The 5,455-nt window shown below is 41.6% G+C and overlaps 1 long non-coding RNA gene across 1 annotated transcript; it reads right to left on the bottom strand.

Annotated features, from left to right (window-relative positions):
* Positions 1 to 471: 471 nt before the first annotated feature.
* LOC131508440 (uncharacterized) lies at positions 472 to 2,391 on the bottom strand. The gene is made up of 3 exons (XR_009260018.1): positions 2,277 to 2,391; positions 1,679 to 1,845; positions 472 to 517 (listed from the first exon to the last, which is right to left on the bottom strand). It is a non-coding gene; the product is annotated as an uncharacterized LOC131508440 (long non-coding RNA).
* Positions 2,392 to 5,455: the final 3,064 nt, after the last annotated feature.

Below are 5,455 nucleotides of genomic sequence, written 5' to 3'. Positions count from 1 at the left end.
CAAGCTGAGGGTATGTGATGAGTTACCCGTCACGACCCCAGTGCAGCTCCTCCTGCCCATGGGTCCTGTCCCCGTGCTTTAATAAACCACCTTTATGCACCAAAGACGTCTTCAAGAATTCTTTCTTGGCTGTTGGCTCCAGATCCCCACCCCCGACACCCCCAAACCTCATCACTTATGTTCAATTTCCCTACAGAGGGTCACACTGAATCTGTGCCTGACAAAGCTGTACTAGGACTTTTAACCACGTTTCCAGTAAACGCATGACTCCCGGAAGCCATGCCCTCCCATCTCCCTCATATCACCCAGCAGCAACAGCTTCCGTTCCCATGGAAACACATGCGTCCCGGTCCCAGGTGGACCAATGGTTTAGTCCCTAACTATTTTCAGGAATCTTCATCAGTTTCTATGGTAACTCCTGTGGCGTTTTCCAGCACCCACTAGGTGACACTTACTCAAAGGACCGTCAAGCCAGTTTTGCAAATTGTATTATTGCCCTTGTCACCACGCATTTCTCCTGTTGATAATAAAACAAAATTGTAAATATAAAAGAACCAGTAGATTCAAGGTAGGGAGTAAGTATTTTGTGCATATAAATTTGTGACATTCAACCAGATGCCTACACTGTTACAGCATGTTTTCCAAAGGCAAAGACACGGGTGTGTGAGGCTGGTACTTAGTCGGAGGTGTTGAGAAATCTGAAGCCATGCACCCCCTGGGGGTTTACAGGGTGCTGAGACTCTTAATAAGAAACAGGGGAGGGGGGTGTTCTTGACAGCAGTGCTCTTGTGATGGGAAGATTCTCTAGTACGATATCCCTCTAATTTCTAAGTCGGTTTTGCTCTGTTCAGTTTTAGTGGAAGAAACAGGGCTGGGGGGAGGGCTGTCAAATTTGAATACTTGTCCACACCTGCACAGCTGGGACCTGGCCTCATGTTCCTAGGGTTTCTGGAGCCAAACTCGTTCTCTACAGATTTCTGCCTGCACTTTGCCCCACAGTTACGCTCCCCATTAAGCCAAGACAATGTGCAACCAGACTATTAAGGGCACAGCCTACTTGGCCAAGTCAGTGGATGCTGTGTGTGCTCTCTACTCTGGGAATGTAATATTAGCATGCAGAATGCAAAACAAGGTAATTTTTTAAAAGCACCTGCGTGTTAAATTCCTGGGCTGGAGGACGGGAGGTACCGAAAGCCCTGTTTCCAAAGCTGAGTTGATGGTGACTTGGTAAGCCTTGGAATGTCTTCCCTGATACTGTCATTTATCAGGTTCATTTAAGGAGAAACATTTGGGAGCAAAGTGGTGTAGAGTACCTGCTGTGTGCATACAGTGAAACGTCAGGTCGAATCATTTCCCTGCATTGTTATGTTGTTGGTGTTTTTAACAGGGAAAGGCAGCAGCCTTTGAACATCTTGAACACCTCCCTGGATTCTTTCCTCCCTGAGCAGATGTGCTCCTCCTCAGGTCTCAGAAGGCCCGGCTCTGGGGCTTCTTTCCAGTAAATCGTACATGCTTCCTATACACGTGCTAATCACAAGAGCTGTCCCACAGATATGTGTCCTGCAGCACTCTAGGCTCCCTACAGGGACAGTGACCGCATCCTGCTGTCCTTCGAGGACTCTGCAGAAAGTGTGGGATGCATTTGGAAAACTGCCAGTGACAGGAAACTCTGGCTCACCTTTTGTGTTTATACATCTTTCTTCAAGTCCAAGGATGTTTTCTTTCTTTTTTTAGGTATGTTTTCCTGGTTTCAGTAGCTCATAATTTTATGGTTTCACATCTAAGGCCAGTAGGTTATACATTCCCCCACAATTTTATGTTCCATGGTACACAGATTCAGTTCATCTATTTTAAAGAGATGACATTTACTTACATTTGTTTTCCTAGAAAAGGTTTATAACGTAATTCGGAATTTAAAAATCAAGTAATGAAACAACATGTGGCTCGGTGATGTGAAGTTTTGTACCTTATAATCTGCTTGTGCAGGTGTGGATAGGGATGTGTGTTTGGAAGTAGGTTTACCAAAATGGCGGCAGTTACTGAACTTTGTGGTTCGATTCTATTTTACTTTGACCTGTTACTTACACTTTTAAGTGTTTGTTTCTAATTTATGATAGGCATACATGATTTCCCCCAAAGAACAAAGATACATTAAAAACAGATATATTGGAACTTATAAATAAATTCAAGCTGGTTCCTTGACAAAAAACAACAACCCAGACAAGGTTCTAGATTCTGGGGGCACCACACTGAATAGAATCACATTCAAATCATACCTTCAAAGAATGACTTAGTCCCTGGAGATTATTTTCATCACCTGGATAGTGTGAAGTCTATTTCAACATGAAGGTAAGCAGGAAAACTGCCATTCTGCAGCATGGGGCTGGGGACATCCAGTGCTGGAAGGCGGGGCACACAACTATGACAACATAAAGAACATTCGTCATATAATCTGTTTTGAACAATATGATTACTTGGTCAAAGTAATACATGTTCTTTATTCCATATCAGAAACCCATGGAAATTATAGAAGTTGTATACACCTGTGTCATATCGCTACACAGGTAACACCACTGCTGACACACAGTTGTCTTCTGACTCACAGATGCTCACACATGCAAGAAAACAAAATTAGGATTTAGAGCAAATACGTGCAGCCATGTATTTTGCTTTTAAAAACACCATATCACTCGTGAGTCTTTTCGCACATTACTCTCATCTTGTCTCTTTTTATGCATCAATCTATCACCCTTTCCAAGGTCGGGACATCCACGGAGGATGCCAAGGCTGAAACAAAATATAACATACACATTATACAGTTGAGCTAGATGTGACGTGCCATATTTCTTTAATCGGAAGCAGTTATTCTCAGAATTTTGTGAGATTTCTGAAAATTAATGTTTCATTTTGTTTCCTCATTTTGATAATACATGAAGGCTAAATAAAAATGCAAGTGTATGCCAGATCTCATGGATGAACATATCATTACTTAGCACTGCCTTGAAATTTCCAAGACCAGATTTATCCTTCTGTTCAAGACTGCTCTGTCACCAGACAGCATTAATTTAATCGGAATTAGTTACTTAAACAGAGAAGGGACAGAGCCACAGGTGCTAACCCAGTTCAAAGAAGGCCAGTGTTAAACTCAGCATGAAATGCAACTCCAGGTCACATTTGCCTTGGCCGGTCTTCTGGTTCGTACTTTTGTTTAGGTTGTATAAGAGGATACGAGCTGTAAGCATACTGTGTGTATTTGCTACTTTTTATTTATAAATAATTATAGATTCCCTTCAGGGGAAGTTGTAGAGATGAGCCCCGTGTCTGCTGTCCCCCTGCTGATGACACATTATGTAACTAAGTACAGTATAAAAAGAGTGGAGTTGACTGTTATGTCACCAGTTTTGTGTGTACCTCTCCCTTTGGGGGTGGCCTATACCACTTCAGCCACATGTGGATTTGTGTGACCAAACCACCATCAGCATGTCAACATACAGAGCTCTTCCGTCAACACAAACCTCTCCCTCATGCTTCCTCAAGTGCTTGGGAAGGGTTTCTGCTCTGCTGTTGTTGGGGAGTGTTCCATAATGTCACCTGAAGTCTGTTTGTTGACAGCATCAAGTAAAAATTATCCCACCCCAAACCCCAATGGCGCCAAGGTTGGAAAAGCCTGAGCTAATATATTAGTGAGCTTTCTCTGGATGATAAGGCGCGAGAAATGGCATGCAACAGTAACAATTTGTTTTCCTGAATCTGGGGCTTCCACTCTTCCAAGACTTCCAAGCTGACCTTGGCTGGAGTCACTCGTGGTTCAGGGGTCAGTCCTGGGCTGGGTAAGCAGGGCTAGGATCAGCCTGGGGTGGCTCCACTGCACACCTCTTACATCCTATCCCTGGAACCAATGGACCATTATCTTCTCCTGGTGACTGCAGAGCACAGGACGGGATGAGAAATTTCCAAGATGCTTCTTACATCATGTTGACTAGTGTCTCATTGGCCAATCACATGACTGAGCCCAGTATTGGGGAATTTCGTGACCCATAGTTGGGGGGATGCAACTTTGCATGGGTAGAAATGGTGCTGATGAACCGGGATCATTAATGCAGTCTACCACATCTTTGTTTGTTGCATATTTTCTTTTTATCATGTGCTTCATAAATGAAAATTGGTTTTATTTTTGCCTCAATGTAGAATCACTTTTAAGAGGAGAATATAACCCATTTACATTTATTGTAATCTGTAAATTGTCTATTATTATTTTAGTTTTATTTTATAACTTCTTTCCCCACTGCCTTGCTCTTGCAAGTGGATGTCTCCTTTTTCATATATTTATTTAATATTCTGAAAGTTATGTATTCTTTCAATCCTAATATTGAACACTCTTTTCCTTTCATGCTCAGTGTTGACAGTCACTCAGTTTATATTAAATTCCTTTCTCTGCCCAACATATAGATAAGATGGCTAATTTATTTATTTACTTATTTATTTATTTTTAATTTTTTAAAAATGTTTTATTCACTTTTGAGAAACAGAGAGAGAGACAGAGCATGAGCAGGGGAGGGGCAGAGAGAGAGGGAGACACAGAATCCAAAGTGGTCTCCAGGCTCCGAGTTGTCAACACAGAGCCCAACATGGGGCTCAAACTCACAAGCTGTGAGATAATGACCTGAGCTGAAGTTGGACACTTAACTAACTGAGCCACCCAGGTGCCTCTAAGATGGGACTATTTTAAACAAGCTTTATTTCTCTTAATTTTCCCCATCTTTATTTCTATTACATTTCTTGGTATTATTGTTCTACTAGGGCCAGCTCAATGTTAGTTTTTTTTTAAACACATGATTTAACTTGCCTTTCAAGAATTATTTTCTTCCTTGCATTAGATTTTCACCAAAATTTACAGCAAACATTGGTATTATAAGTATGGCTCTGATGCTTCCCATGATTTCCTTTCATGACCCACTGTGGTGAGTTCTGTGTTCTGGTTAATCTTGCTAATTTTCAGGCAGTGTTTTCCAGGAAGCATATACTTTGATGTTCTACTCCCTGGATATCTGAAAATGCCATTCTTTTGTCTTTATTCATGAGTGAAATCTAGTCTAGAAAATTTACAGTTAAGATGGTTTCTGTTCAACACTGTGTCAAACATGTGCCATTTTGTTATAATGGTAGTGTTGTAGAATAGGAAACAAATATGTGCTTATTTTGCAGGTGGCTTTGTATTTTCCTTCACCTACACATCCTGAACTCTTTTGTTTTTAATTTTTTTTAAATTAAAAAAAAAAATTTTTTAAATGTTTATTTATTTTTGAGACAGAGAGAGACAGAGTGTGAACAGGGGAGGGGCAGAGAGAGAGGGAGACACAGAATCTGAAACAGGCTCCAGGCTCTGAGCTGTCAGCACAGAGCCTGACGCGGGGCTTGAATTCACAGACCGATCATGACCTGAGCCGAAGTCGGA

This window comes from Neofelis nebulosa, chromosome 4 (genome assembly GCF_028018385.1).
Source record: "Neofelis nebulosa isolate mNeoNeb1 chromosome 4, mNeoNeb1.pri, whole genome shotgun sequence".
Lineage (NCBI taxonomy): Eukaryota > Metazoa > Chordata > Mammalia > Carnivora > Felidae > Neofelis > Neofelis nebulosa.
This window is presented reverse-complemented; position numbering and strand designations above follow the sequence as displayed.